The sequence below is a fragment of the Rhinolophus hipposideros genome (assembly GCF_964194185.1).
Source record: "Rhinolophus hipposideros genome assembly, chromosome: 4".
Lineage (NCBI taxonomy): Eukaryota > Metazoa > Chordata > Mammalia > Chiroptera > Rhinolophidae > Rhinolophus > Rhinolophus hipposideros.
The window spans coordinates 81,613,949-81,630,423 of record NC_138050.1 but is presented as its reverse complement, the minus strand read 5'-3'; positions in this window follow the sequence as shown (position 1 = coordinate 81,630,423).

Below are 16,475 nucleotides of genomic sequence, written 5' to 3'. Positions count from 1 at the left end.
GGATCTTTGAGTCTGATGCTGGGCATTAACTCCTGCTTTTAGCCAAACTCTCAAGAAAAGGCTTTCAATCATCACTGTTTTGCTTCCTTATGCATGTAAATTAGAAATATCATCAAACAGGCTGAATAACAAACAAGATTTTCAAGAAATGTTTTCTAAATAGAACGGCCAAATTCATCATGGTTAAATAACTGGGGGCCATACTTTTTTCGTTCATTATTTGTTCAAAGTATCCAGATACATTATTCTGTACTCTCAGTCATAAAGGTCTTGAAACACCTTTTTAGTTGCTAATATTTTCTTGTATTTGTCAATCTATGATTAATGAACAAAGCATATACACACAATTCTTCTAAAATAAATAAAGACTGGAGGATGTTAGAAACTTTGGGTGTTTTCAAGTAATTGAGAGCTTTTGAAAAGAGCACTTTACAAGGCAAACCTTGGACTCAGTTTGTAGCGAGGGAACTGTAAGTTCTACAGTAAAGAGACAAAACTAGAAAACAAGAAAATCCATGTTACATGGAGAGGACTCAAGTCAATCCACAGAGTGATACTGATGTCTTAAATTAAGCTATATAGCTCCCTCCATGCCCATGACCCTCTCCCATATATGTCCTGCTTTTTAGCTGCAGCAATGAACTCTGCTATGATTAACTCCTTTAATGTATGTGTGAGATTAGTCAGGTCTAAAATGGACCTCAGGATTCTGGGTTCTCGCTTCTCTTCTGTGGAATTGCTGAGGGACTATGACCTATATTGTACCATGAAGGTGAAATGTAAAGGTCAATTTATTGGCAGGTGTCTGCATGTATTTTGTTATTTGCAAGTTTAGTACTAACCAGTCACTCCAAGTTTTATAGGCTGTAATCTGGTACATGTAAATAAAACTAAGGGTTCTTGAAACAAAATCATAAGAAGTAGCATATTGCAATCCCTGAGTAGACGTTCTGTGATACCAAGCTGTCTTGTTTTAAGCCATCACTGGAACTGACAACTTATCACTAAGTATTTGACTATCTAAAGAGAGAAATTTCATTAGAAAGATGTTAAAAATTTTGTTTTGCAAACAAATACAAAATGAACAGATTTTTATCCTTAAGAAGAGGAAAGGAACCCTATATAAGACTGAAGTAGAAAAATTCAACAAGTATGTATACAAGAATTTCTGATTAGTAGTGACTAGTGACTCATAACAACTTAGGCAACATAGGCATCTCTTGATTAGATTGTGCTAAGTGCTCCAATTTACCTGAAAGTTGAAAAAAATTGCTCTCAATTTGGTTCTCATTAATTTAAATTCTCAAAGTGGCTTTAGTGATTAAATTTGATATATAAAAATGTGTAATGAACATCGTATTTGTCAGTTAGTCTTAGAAGTGATTCCATGTTTATTCTAGTTGTCTTATAGAAAAGATCAGAAAGAAACTTGAGAATTTTCTTCCTCGTAGACAAACATATCACTCTCGCTTTTTTTCTTAATAAGGCAGGAGAGGTACTATTATACACCATTTTTCTCTTATGTTAAGATATAGAAGTTCACAATTGAGTAAAACCATAAATAAGGTCACTTAAGTGAAACTCGATCCCCCTATACAACATCCCTATCATGTTATTCTGTCTGTGCTGGAGTATTCAAGTAACATGTTAGTCTGACCCGTCTTTAGAGAGTTGTGTCATTCACAAGTTCACTCAGTTGACAAATTTTCAATTGAGTGCCTATGATATGACATACATAGTCCTAAGAAATGGAGATACGTACTAAACCAAACAACCCATTCCTGTCCACGTGGATTGTATAGACTGTTTTTTTCCATTTTTATGTCACAGTCTACCTCTCTCTAACATCCACCTTTTGTTATCTATTTCCATCATATTTACCTTCTACTCCTAGTTCTGCAAAGTTAACCAGACCTTTGTTAATTGATCTGTAAACTGATCATCTTTATATCAAATCTGATAGAAACGTTTTGAAGGTGAAAATTTGAAATAGCAGTGTTATGGTTTACCTGTAAAACATTTCAACTAAAACATGCATGATTCTGAATCGTTAAAACAGATGCACTCAGTGTTTTACCATTTTCTTTCCTCTGGTCTATGTTTCTGAGCTTACTTCATTAAGCTCGGTGAGTAAAACTGATTGACAAGTAAAGTAATGTAAATGCAAATGTCTAAATCCACAATAGGGCAACCCTTTTATAAAGCGATTGATGAGTATTGTAAATACAATACACAACAAATACCTATTTATATGCTGCGAATCACCTACAAAAAACACAGTATTTTGTCCTTAGATATATTTTGTTGTTGCTTTATAGAGAATCACCAAAAACACTTTTTAAAAAAGACATAAAATAGAAATTAATTATCTGCTGGTTATATCTGAGAAAAAAATTCAGCATATAATCTCATGCACCAGAAGACCAATTATTCTTTGAACCAAACCTTCCACCACTAATAATGAAATGGCAGCTATATTTTCTTAATTGGCTCATGAATATGTTAAAGGGATTAGAGTTATGATCCTTTGCATATTTATTAATTCTGTTTTCCTATTTATCTAGAAAGATTAACTTTGACAAAGGAATAATTTATACTGACTTGACTTTTTTGAATTTACAAAAAATATTTTATATCTCAATTTACTATCTTACAGTGTATACAGAATAATTGATGATTTTATCATTTCAAAAAATGGTAGCTAGGTTATTTCTAGACCTGCTTTTTATTTTATATTAATGCAAAATCTCCTTTTCAAAATTTCTAAAGGTTACTTCTACCTTGTCAAGTAGATCCAGGTGTTGTAACTGCCATCATACGGAATATTCTCTGTCCTTGTTTTCATTATAAGTGAAAGCAACCGTTTTATTAGCATAATCTTTTATAAACACTCTGGTGCTAAATATGTTCTAACTGATAAATATTGGCAAGAGGTATCATCTGAATAGGAGGAGGAGAATGTTGTCTGAAATCTCTTTATTTCTCTTACAATGACCATCTAATTGGTCACCTACAACCTCCACACCCTTATCTACTTTCTCCCCAGGAAGAGCCAGAATAGGTGTGGTGACATTTGTCATCGTGGAATAGAAGGACAAGCCCAAATCATGAGGACAATTTAGTGAATGATGGAAGGAAAAACAGAAAGGCAAGAAAAGTTCCAATGGATAAGCAGATCTAAGTGGGTTATTGAGTCAACCAAAGAATTTTTGCTCTGTGATTATTCTTCACTCCTAAGCACAGTTGCCATGTCCAGCTGTCAGAATTAAAGGACTCTTTCCTGAGGTATAGTCCTACCCAGTCCGAATCAACAGGAAATTGTCTGTTCATATTTTAGGATCACATTTATCCTGACTAGTAAGTGAGATATGAAAATCATCTTTTACCACTGTGCACCCGCACAATACTTCTTAACCTTTATTCTAGTTATGGGCATTCTTGAAAATCAGATAAAAGGTATAAACCCTCTTCTTAGAAAAGTGTGTGTGTGTGAGTGTGTGTGTGTGTGAGTGTGTGTGTGTCCACACATACATTTTCATAAACAATTTGAAGGGATTCACGTACTTCCTTACACTCAGCTATGGTTCTCCTGGGGGCTATGGATTATAGGTGAAGAAGCTCCTTCACTAGACAAGAAGGAAGTAGCTGTTATCAGTGTACTCCATATGTCAAGTGTTACAATAAATATTTTCTATGCACGATCTTATTTAATTCTTACAATAATCCTGTGAATTCGTTTTATTGTCTTCATTTTTAAAATGAGCTGGAGAGCATCAGTCTTTCCCATGGTTAAGTATCCCATAACTGAAGATAGAATACTGAATAGTTGGTTCATTAGTATTTATTGCTACATTTTCCTGTTCTCCTTTTTCTGTTTTCTTCCCTGTGTAGCTTATATTCTAAACTGTGTTCAGTACAGATTTCTGGTTCTTAGCTCCCCAGAGTATTATTCTGTTTCCCCTTGTTCTTACTCAGGTCAATATTTACTTATCTTATTCTTCCTAATGGGAGCTCCCATTATGCTTCATGGCGAGGCCTTCTGTGCCATGCTATCTCTGCTTTCACCAGCTGCCTAGAAGCTGAATCTTCTGACGTACAACCTCCATACCCTCAGCTACCCTCCCCTTACCAATAACCCCTACAGGTTTAGTCCCACATCTGTTCTTAAGCCAATACTAATTGAGGCAGGAAGTAGACTTTGGTATAGTGAGCGTTCGAATTAAATTACTTTAACAAATCCACCAATAGCCTCCAGCAGCTGTGCCCCCAACTGTCCACGGCTGCCATCCAGATCAGGAATCCAGTGTGTCCAGTGTATGCCTTTGTGTGTCTCTGTAGTTTCCATTTCATGGTAGTCCCTGTTGGCAGCATGTGAGGTCTTTTACTGTCTTAGAAATTAAATACAAGGGAATTCCCCCACAGAGTTAAAATATTAGGTAGTAAACTGGGGCAGAGATAAGCCAAGTCATGGGGAAGGTAAAGAATTGTTCTCATGCAAACAGGATTTAGTTGCAACTTGGTTGTCCATATACATTTATTGAAATAAAGACTGTGACTATTAAAATAAGGATTGGCCAGCCATAGAAATATAGAAAAAGAGGAGTTACATGAGATAAATTTTGAAAATGCTAATGCAAGAATAGTCAAGAGAATATATGCCCCCAAATACCTCTTTGAAACTTAGATGAGTCCTTTCTATGAAAGATACCCCTCTTATTAAGGAAGATGCTAGGAATTGTAGATAACAAACACACACTCTTCTGCATCCATTCACAGGAATAATTTTTTATAGTGAAGTGGTTGTGTTCTACGTTATCTTAGCCTAATGCTATTAAACAATTTATATATCAAATCAACCCTGTACTGATTCCATGCTTACCTAGTCATCATCTAATTATGATTTGATTTTCCATTTAGTTCTTGCTGTGGGCAAACATTAATTGCTTGTATAGATGGTAAATATCACTGGTGTCTATGGCAGTAATTTTTCAAGATGACTTAATAAAGTGGTCTTTGAATATTATTTAATGTCTCTTAAAGCCAGACTGCAGCTGAACACTTGCTGATGTAAGTGGGCTGCTCAGCATGGCAGTCAGATTTCTTATTAAAATTTGCAAGTCAGAATTTGCATGTCTTTCTTGGTCTTGGGTGCATTTTATTTAGGACCTTCAATTTTTCCTCACCTGTTTTCTGACCATCATCAAGAAGAGAAGCTTGAACATTTACTCTAAAGGGCAGATCCTCTGAAGGGACTTAACCTAATTGAGGAAGTTCCCAGGGCGGTCTTACCCAGTATGGGGTAGCCTTCCCTTTATGGTACTGTAACCAATTTTATCCTTCTGAATAGATTTTTACAGTGTCTGCTCTAAGATTGGACTGCATTTCTCTTTGCTCCCAACACTTTAGTCACTCTAGTTCCTCAGCTTGTTACGTATCCAGTCTCATATGCTGCCATGAACTCTAGCCATTTGAATGGTATCCGCAAGCCTACAAACAAAGCTTTGGCTTAACTGAATTGATGATAAACCTGCTGAGTGCCTGGCTCATGGACAGACAGTACTGTATGGCCTGTCTCTGTCCCCTTGCAATTCTGGCTGATGGCCTTTAATACAAAGAAAAAACTATAAATGATGCCTCCTGGCCATCTAGTGTGTGATGACAATCTGGATGTGCCCCTCTGGTGTTCACCAGTATTGGAAAGGTGAGCAAGCACTGATGCTGAGCTGCTTTATGCCTGAAGTTTCTGCATCTTTTGAAAATTCTTCTTGGACTGTCTTCACCAAAGCCAGAACCTATGGTTAGATTTGTTTTCCCAACAATTTCTTGGGCTTGGTTTCAGTTTTCTTGCTTTTCTGATGGTCATATAATATAGGGTCTTAAATAGCAGGCTGAGAAATAGGTATATGAAGTCACACAATTAAGTTCACAAACTTGTCCTAGGATAAGTGCTACATACCTCATTGCTGAATATAACTATGGTCACCTTCGAAGTACGCCCTTTGGGAACCTATGCAGTAACAGCAGAGCCTAGTCCACCCTTCAAAGCAATTTTGGAACTCTTTTTTCTGAAGTGGCCATCAGAGCTGTCATTGCTTTACCTTTGATGTCCTGAATGTCATCAAAATGTCTTCCTTTCAATATTTCCTTTATGTTTGGGTAAAGAAAGGAGTCATTGGGGGCCAGATCAGGTGAGGAAGGAAGATGTTCCAATACAGTTATTTGTTTACTGGCTAAAAACTCCCTCACAGACAGTGCCCTGTGAGCTGGTGCACTGTTGTGATGCAAAAGCCATGAATCGGCAAAAAGTTCAGGGCGTCTAACTTTTTCACGTAGCCTTTTCAGCACTTCCAAATAGTAAACTTGGTTAACTGTTTGTCCAGTTAGTACAAATTCATAATGAACAATCCCTCTGATATCAAAAAAGGTTAGCAACATCGTTGCAACAAGTTTCTGAACTTAATTATCAGACCTTGTATACGTACTTACTATAGCAGGGAAGGCTATGCACTCCAAAGATTAATAGGCCAAAGAGTGCAGAATACACTGAAAAGGGAAGACAGTTTTAGATGGGAAGCAGATAGTCTAAAACAGAGTTTGACTCCTGCTTGTTTTTGTAAATAAAATTTGATTGGAACACAGCCATTCATTTATGTATTTTCTATGGCAACTTTTGCTCCACCACAGAATTGAGCAGCTGTGTCAAAGAACACATAGTATGCAAAGCCTAAAGTATTTATCTGATTCTTTACAGAAAATGGTTGCAGACCCCTGGTCTACATGATAATTACGGAGACCTGGACTAACTAAGGGGTTAGCAATAAGAATAAAAAAAGTAGTTATAAGAGACATTGAAAAATTTTTATTGCAAGTTCCTGATAAATGTCAAAGAGGTTTTAATCTCCCAGTCTACCTTGATATTAAATTTAACTTTTTGAGTAGTTTTGCCAGTGTGAGCTACAGGCACTCCTCCCCACTCCCTACCCACCCCCCCCCACCAAAAAAAAAGAAAAAGAAAAAAATGAATCTTATTCTGATATTCCAATTTGTCAGAAAATAATAACTTATTACCATTGAAACAATGCCCATCTTTAATCTGAAACTCTGTGATTTAGGGAATAAACAAGGTATCCAATAAACTCAATGACAGGTAAAGTGGAATAATTCAAAATGGTGAAGACAAAATACATGTTAATGTGTTAGTGAAGTACAGCTTGAAGCAAAATGAAAAATGTGTAGAATTCTGATAAATAAGAGTAATGGACACATCTGAATTCTCAAGAGCAAAAGAAAAGGCTTTCTAGAATATAGATAAGTAGGCAGGTAGACAGAAAGGTAGAATTCTATTATGTTAACTGAAGTTCTTCTCTATGCAATATAATCTATTTCGCTTTTTGCTGTGACCTTTCTCCCTATTTATTCATTAACATGCAATATCTCAAGGGAGAGATTACATTGAATATAGAGGACAAAATGTCAATACCTTGATTTCTGAGTTCCAAAATAGACTCTTGAGACTCATAGCAGAGACATATTCTTGAAAGCCAGAACATTTGACCTGTAAGAGTCAGAATATTTTAAAAGGCTAAGCCCAGAAGACATCTGGTGGTTTCTATAACTAAAAGTTTGGAAATGTAATAGGAACCTATCCCTGGACTTTAGGTAAAGGTTGTCCAAGTTAGAGGGGGGAGGAAAACTGGAGAGGATGTGACTTTATTTTAGAAACTTGTGTTGAGACGATGTCATATCCTTAAGAGAACCTAGAACTGAGCTGCAAGTGGGTAGGGCCTTAGAACCTCCAACTATGCTTAAGGCAGGGACGTGTAGGACACCGAAGATACCTATATCTTTTGTTTCAGAGGATGACTGGGGAGTTGGTAAGCCTTGTAGAGAAACCCTGTATTCTGCATGATCCGTAAGGGGTCGAGTAGCAATGGCCATAGATTCTACCTAGATAGATGGGCTTCAGGAAACTCCACAGAGTGTTAGGAGAGAAGACAATTGTTTTCCATGTCCTTCAAATAAGCTGTGAATGTAGCTGAGAAAAGCTGGAGGATCAAAAGTCCTTGTTGGAGAAAGGAAGGTACAGAAGACATGGTCTCATGAAGGGAGACTAGATAGCATGTGGAATATCTCATGAAAGACCAACAAGAATAAATGCAAACAAATATAGTATAAACAGATGGGAGAGCACCCATATCCACCCTCCCACCCAGTGTGATACTGCTTGAGCTGAAGGAAAACATGGATACCATTCTAGAAATAAAGGAGAGGGGAGGAAACCTAATTGCTGATTTGTCTAAGAAAATATTGCATTGACTCTAAAAAGTCTAACTGGAATGAATTTATATTAAATAAGATAAAGCTTTGCCAGTAAATAAAATGATTACCTTGATGGAAGAAATAATATTTTAGGACTATGTAGCAGAGATTTTTTTTGTACTCTTGAATATTTGTACCCACCATTTATATATCAAGTGAGTTTTCAAAAGTGGTTTGCCATTAGGTAGTAGGATTATGACCATTTTCTTTTTTTTATATATAGTTATACTTAGTAAATTTTTACAATGGATATGTAGTATTTTAATAAACATGAGCACTGATACGTTCCAGAAGTATAAGGTTGTCTTGAAAGCCAAACCAAAACAAAACAAAAACTAAAACAAAAACTCATGCAGATTGCAGACCAAAAGAATGTTGGTCATGTTTGTACGCATAGAACATGACTCTTGTTAGTGGCTGCATTCTGGAATAGGAACAGTGTGTCTCATTCTTTGAGTGGACACACATAAAAGTATATCTTTCATTCAAGCAGGGTAATGGGGATATTCTGAGAGAGAAAGAGAGAGAGAGGGAGAGGGAGGGGAAGGGGAGGGGAGAGAGAGAGAGAGAGAGAGAGAGAGAGAGAAATGGCGTAGTATCATACATGAGCCTCAACAGGTAAATTACACAAATCCTCCCCATCCCCTGCCCAATAACCTCATTGCTTGTCAAAAGCAACTAGGAACAAAAGCAAAATCTTGTTTTAACATTTTACAGAGGACTCATTCCTTTGATATTCTCGTTTAAAAATAAAAAGAGTCTTGAAACGGACCTAAAGTTCCTTTTTTTCTGGTTCAGTGGGGAGCTGTTTTCCCAACAAGCATAAAATGTCTTTATCAATATTAATTTTCTAGGTTATTGATGGTGATGTGAAAAATTTGTTATAACAATGAATAAAAATATTTTGAAGACATAAAGTTTTTTGACATATGGGCTGAAGTGAAATTTTGTATAGAACACTTGGCAGTACATTTAAAATGCTGTTTGCAAACATTTAATTTACTATTTTTAAGTTAATTTAGTAATAGATTTATTAAAATAATTTAGTAAAAAATAATGACATGTAACATGTATTTTATGATAATTTACTGAAAATCAAAATTACATGTGTATAGGGAGATGGACTAAATAATTTATTGGCATATATTTGTAAATATCATGGGTTGGTGGAGAGGTTTATTCCTGTTGAATAATAGGAGACTCAAGAAATATATAAATCAGTTATCATAAAACTAAATTAAAAGAACTGGAATTGAGATGTTTTTCTTCCTTTTACTCAGGTAGATATTTCAGGTATAATTATTACCCATAGGGGCTACATTACATGGTTGATTTAGGTGAGCTAAGTAAAAAGAATTTTATACTTCAAAGTTCAACAGAAATAGGGAATGGCAATTTATGTCTTTACTGCCAAAGAAACAGGGAGCTTTAAGAAGAAGATTAAATGTAATGATAGTTTAAAACAATTCAGTATTACTAATAAAATTGTCAAAATTGAAAACTAAGACTATATATAAGGGAACTTACATAAACTTTAGAGATGAAATGCATGAAACTAGAGATGGTAATTTATTTCTGCTTTAGCAGATTCACTGCTTCAATTATATTAATCAGATTCGGTTTGTGTTTTTTCCTTTTTCCCTATATTCCTAGATTTCCTATCTGATTGACTGAAGACTGAAGCTTACTGACATATATACACAAATACAATCACCAGTGACACCATTAGATAAACTCTTAGGAAATGTAAGCCAAGCCTTTCCATAGTGTTTATTGGACAGTTCTCAGATATTCTTATCTCATCAAAATGGGGCATAAGTTGGGAAGCTTTGCTAGGTTAGCTTCTGAGAAGTTGAAGAATTCTAGACTTAAAGTTCACCATGAAACTTGTAGACAGAGCTCATTCCTGCTTAAAAATAATAATCTTTTCCTTGAAAAAAATCATTTATAATATTTGAGTGTTTTCTTTTTAAGGAACAATTCAAGTACTATTTTAATGGCATCTACTTCTCATTCATCAAGTATTTATGAAGTGTCTGTAATACACCAGAAATTGTTTTAGAATCTTGGGCTAGAGTACAGCTCAATAGAAAATCAATCTATGCCTTCATAGTATAATACTTCAAAGTGGGAAGATCAATATTATACAAATAAATGATCAAACTAATATATAATTGGAAAGCATAGCTTTAATTGAAGAAAAAATTAAGAGTCTGATGATTTAGGCAGTTGACTTAGGCAGGATCAGTCAAGTCTCCCTCAAGAAAGTAATCTTAAATTTAAAACCTGAAGGAAAATTAGGAATTAGGTCAGGTGGAGAAAAGAATTTCCGGACAGAGCGGGACCTGAGGCTGGAGATACAGGCAGCACCAAGTTGCTGACAAATTTGATTCTTTTTCCTTGGAACAGTATTGAAACATTTTCAATGAGCAGTTACAAAGTTAAATTAGCATTTTTAGTTTATTTAACTGCTGGGAGAAAAATGTATTGTAGGAAAATAAAAGAAGATACAGGGAGTCTACATCGGAGATTATGGTGATTGGGCCTAGAGCCATGGTGGCGAGGTAGAAATGTGAACCCGTTTATCTATCTCACCAAGAAATGAACACTGCATGAACAAATGCTAAGTGTCATTATTTGCCTAAACTCATCATTTTTGTTAACATGTGGCAATATTTTAGAATAAAATCCATACTCTGAAATATTAGTGGAATACTATTTTTCCTATAACTTTGCATATCTGATACCACGTCTAGGGAAAGCAGGTAAAAAGGAAATGCTGAAAGCATTTACATTTTGAAAAGTCTGGCACAGTGTTCACAAGATGTTATGTCCCAGACCTGCTCAATTTTGAGGTCTACCAACAGTTATTCCTAAACAAATACAGCAGGGTGAACCCCGTCATGCCAGAATTCAGGAAGTCCAGTCTTTTACTAGTTTTATTCCCCAGAGCATTTCCGAGTGTCTCTAGGGGAAGCTGACATGTTTCCCAAATCTGTTCTGGTGGCCATTTGGCACTTTAGCTAATCTAGAGTCTCTAAACCACAGCATGGCTTTTGTGCATGTCACCACTGTTGTATTGAGACTAGATTTTCTCAACAGGCTGTAGCTCCTTTCCCATCCCCCTTTCCCCAACTCTGCAGAGTCCATTTCCTGGCCTCAGACTCCCCATGGTAATAAGTGAGTAAAATATTTTTCTGAATGCTGGAGGATAACAGAAGAGATTTGTGATTCAGAGAGAACAAAGCTGGAAACTATAAATAGTCCTTCTCAGTCACAATCCACGCTCCCACACTTTCTCCCCAGCCTGTGGTTTATAGTCTGGGTCCCTGCAGGTACAGAAGTTTTCTTGCTTCCAAACTAATTCTCCTCCAATTACCACTCCTCCACCAAGAGTCCACTTCAAGCCACCAGAGAGAAGTGCACATTTCTCAGTGAAAATACCCGCAGGTATACAACTCCACTCCCAGTGAAGGCCATCTTACCATTATTTTGCAGAGGGCTCTAGCCTCTTGATCTTGGATCTCTCCATGGCAGGATGGGATTTATGCTTTCTGTTTGCTATGGCAAAAAGATTACCCCCTGAACAAATCAATAATTATCTTCCAGCATGGTTTCAACCTTTAGAGAGACACCTGATCAAAGTCTCAAAACAGGCTTGGGTCAGTATTAAATTCCTAGGGCTGCCATAACAAAGCACCGTAAACTGGGTGGCTTAAAAAACAGAAGTTTATGGTCTCACAATTCTGGGGACAATAAATAAAATTCTAGAAGTCTGACATCAAGATGGTGGCAGGGTTGGTTCCTTTTGAGGGCTGTGAAGAATAATCTGTTCCATTTCTCTCCCCTAGCTTCTGGTGGTTTGCAGGCAATCTTTGTCTTTCCTTGGCTTGTAGAAGCATCACCCCATTTCTTCCTTCATCTTTACATGGCGTCCTTCCTGAATGCTTCACATCATCTTCCCTGATTTAGAGGATGTAGAGGTATTCTGCAGTGTTTCTTCTAACTTTCCAGGCACGCTTGTTGGCCAACATTGCCTTCTTCAAGTCATCCCAAACATACCAATGTTTCTAGTATACATGTGACATTCTTCCTAGTTTCTGGGGCTATTGTACTTTTCTATCACCCTCCTCTCAATTTTATGTTTTGATAATTGGTCCCATGGCATTACCTTTCCAAAGTCTTGTCTGGAAGTCAAATACTGACCATTAACAAGAGGAAAGAGGGGATGGGGGCCAGCAAGAGACGATTGCCAGTGCTGGCCAGATGTGACCAGATGACTCACTGTGCTTTTTTTTTTTTTTTTTTGGCAAACGTGGGTGGGCAAAGGGAGAGTGCCTTTCTGAGGGGTGAAAAGAAGGTAGCTCGTCCTCTGCAATGATGCTTAAGCCTCTTGTGTTATTTCTATCTCCGGTAATGAGATTTCTGGCTTTGAAATGAGTGGTTGGAATGCATTATCTGTGATGAAATATGCGCAAAATTTTAGACCTAGATTTTGCAGTGTAAGCCCTTCATTTGAAAGTTGACAAAATTATGTCCTAGAGGAGCCAACCCACTTGAGTTAATTCTTCATCGTAGTTAGTGGCAGAATTGGAACCAGAGCTCAGGCCTACTTACTCCTGATTAAGCTTATTTTCTAATAGAGGTATTGTTGTGCTTGCTGTTGGCATCATTCTTAACCTGCCTCAGTTCCTGCCTCCTAGCTGTTGTGAGGTTTGTAAGTACAATAATATATATTTAAAATGTGGCTGAACATTAAAAACCCTAAACATACAAACAGAACAAACCCTGGCAGCCTGGTTATTTTAACAAATACTCCAAATAATAGACTTTAAAAATGATGTAAATTGTGCCTTCTTGTTCAGTTCTGTATGGAATACAACCTTTTCTCTTTTAGAGTGATATTGACGTGATTTTGCTTCGGTGAACTAATGTTCCTATCTTGAATTACTTTTTTAGCAGGAACAAAAATTAACATGTTAACGCAAAAAAAGACAAGAAAAAGCTCAACACTGGGAGTGGCTTAAACGTTATCAAGACTCAAATGCCAGTGCCTCATTTTCATTTTAAAAGAAAACATTTAGCCTCTATTTAATAACCTTAAATATACAGACAATATTCATGATCATAACTTCTCCCATTTTTTCTTCTACTCATCCCCTTGAAGATTTCATAGACTGTTCACTTGTAGATTTCATAGACTTTTCACTCGTTTTTTTTTTTTTTATTCATTTCTTCCCTCAAGGAAATATTTATTGAAACACTATTATGTGCCTACTCTGTGGTTACAACAATGAACATGATATAGGCACAGTCTAGAGAGAGAAACAGACAATCATAGTAAATTATAAAAAGAATTGGATCAGCAGAACTAGGGTGCTAGAGAAGTTAGGAAAATAAGATTTAGTAAAACTTAGTATTTTCAGATCTGCTGAAAAGTAGCAATTCTGTTATAAGTATATATTGGGGAATGTAAGTGAAACCAAAAGTTTAAAAATCATTTTTGAAGTCTAGCAACTCAGAGGTTTTAGTTTATCCTGATAGAGATAATTAGGAGATTTGAAATTTCTTCTGAGAGTGATTTTATGTGAATGTGATTCTGATCTCTTTTATTTGAGATATAATGAATGAAAAACTGAATTCTAAATGCGTTTGGTTTTGAGGGCTCATAAAACATTTTTCATTACTAAAATACTATCTATTGAAATTGAGAGTCTTGGGTTGGATATGATCGGTGGCCAATGGTGACACAATGAAGAATGAAGCAAAGGCTTTCAATAGGTAGGGATTTGGAATTAAGGAAACTATAAATGCACTGCAGCTAGGAAGAGTAGATAAAGGTGGTAGAATGCATTTTTATAAGGAATCATTTTATTAAAACATGATTTTGACTGATACACTAAACTAGCTCACTGTTCCTAGAGGTAGTATATGAAATATTTTACCAGCTGGTTAAAAAATAAGAAAAAGTAAATAATTAGTGTTATTATCTTCAATTGTAAGAATGAGAACCGGAGGGGAATTATTGTGTAATACTCAATTATGAACTAATAAAAAGGGCATGATTTTGTGATGAAAAGATCATTGCTTTCTGTGGGTGAGTTCTAGAAATCAATTCTGAGGAAGTAATACTTTAATATAGATGAATAAGAAATACCAAAAAGTAATCAAGAATAAAAATTAACAGAGAAGAATTAGAAATGCCACATCATAAATGCAGAAGAGGAAGGGATGAGTAAAGCCAAGGAAAGGTAAATAAGAGTGCTCAAAAGCTACCATATATGCCCATCGTGTGCAATATATATTAACAAAGTCAGGAATGAAGACAATATAAACAGTGAGAGGTACTGGAGAATCTTTTATTTCCTGTGGACGAGTATTCATTCAAAAATGCAATAAATATGTTACTCTTTTTTTTATGGGTTCAAGTGATATAACTACAAGCTTAATGGAAATAGTAAGACTGTCCCTAAATGAAAATAAAAATTTTGAAGTAGATTGAGTAATATTAATATATATTTAAGAATTTTTGCTACAGATTTAATTCTTGAGTCTGTCATAAACAAAGCAATATAACAAAAGGTAAATGAGACTGAATTTACCATGAAACATAAAATACTATTAGTTTGAGGTCTATAGGAAGATGTAACAAATAAACTTTATTTGCCTCTGAAGAAGTTCTACTTCTTACATACCTGAACAACTTTGTCATTTACTTTGTGGCGTCACTGGTGATAGATGGGTAAGAAATTCAGAGAGAAAGTGAGAAGAATGTTTTCCATGCTTTTGACAGTCTGATTGTCTGATTTTCACCCTCCTACTGTCAAAACACATAAACACACACAAGTCCATATTCTTTGTTTTTCCCTTCCTGCAGAATTATAAAGCCCTATCGCTGTGCTAAATATAGAATCAAGATTATCACTGTAATAGATTTTACAAAAATATTTGAAAGTATAGAGGACATATTAAAATAAGAACTATAGGTGAAAATATATTCCAGTCACTGTCTATGGCCTTGTATGTGTATTAAATCATGTAACTTCACAAGAATCTTGAAGAAGGTGCTGTTTTCAGATGAAGAAAGGGGAAACATAAAGACAGTGTGGAGCTAGATGGAGAGTAAGCCATCTGATTTCAAATCATGTCACTATAATGCCTCTCTATGTGGGTAAAAATGGAATGTAATATTTTCCCAGTTTTACTGAGTTATAATGGATACTTAGCGTTGCATTGGTCCAAGACGTACAACATAATAATTTGAGACATGTATATTTTGCAAAATGATTGCCACCAGTGTAGTTCATAATCCATCAACTCATGTAGTTATAATTTTTTGTTTTGTTTTAAGGAGAACTTCTATGATCTACTTTCTTAGCAATTTTCAAACATACAGTACAGTATTGTTAACTGTAGTCACCATGCTGTGCATGCATTACATCCCCAGAATTTACTAATCCTTTAGCTGGAAGTTTGTACGTTTTGAGCAAGTTCACCTATTTCTCCCACCCTCTACTCCCTCCCACCCTCCACCTCTGGCAACCACCAATCTGTTCTCTGTATCTGCTTTTTTAGATTCCACATGGAAGTGAGATCATACACTATTTGTCTTTCTCTGCCTGACTTATATCACTTAGCATAATATCCTCAAGTTCCATCAATGTTATTGCAAATGGCAGGACTTCTTTCTTTGTTATGGCTGAATAATACTGAATAAAATGTTGAAAATAGTTTTAGATAAGTTTATTAGTTTCAAAAATGGAACAATATAGAATCAATTTTAATTTTGTTATTTGAGAACAACTTAACCCTCTCTGCCATTTCAGTGCCTAATTTTTTTTCTCCTGTTTCTTACAACACTTTTTTTAAATCTCTTTCAAAACGTGAATATTTCAAATTCATTTTAGAAATTCACCAAAGAGAGTTTGTTAAAAAAAAAAAAAGTGATATCTGAGGGCATCTGATCTGTATCAGCTAGAATTAGGATGCTTCAGTTAAAATTATTGAAGTAGCTTTACACACAGTTTGTTCTTTTGTGTAAACAACAACAAACAAAGTTTCAAACAAAGTTGAAAGGAGATAGTCTGGACAAAGCACAAAGTCATTAGAGACCCAGGATCCTTCTACCTTTCTGTTCGTCTTGACTTCAACCTGAA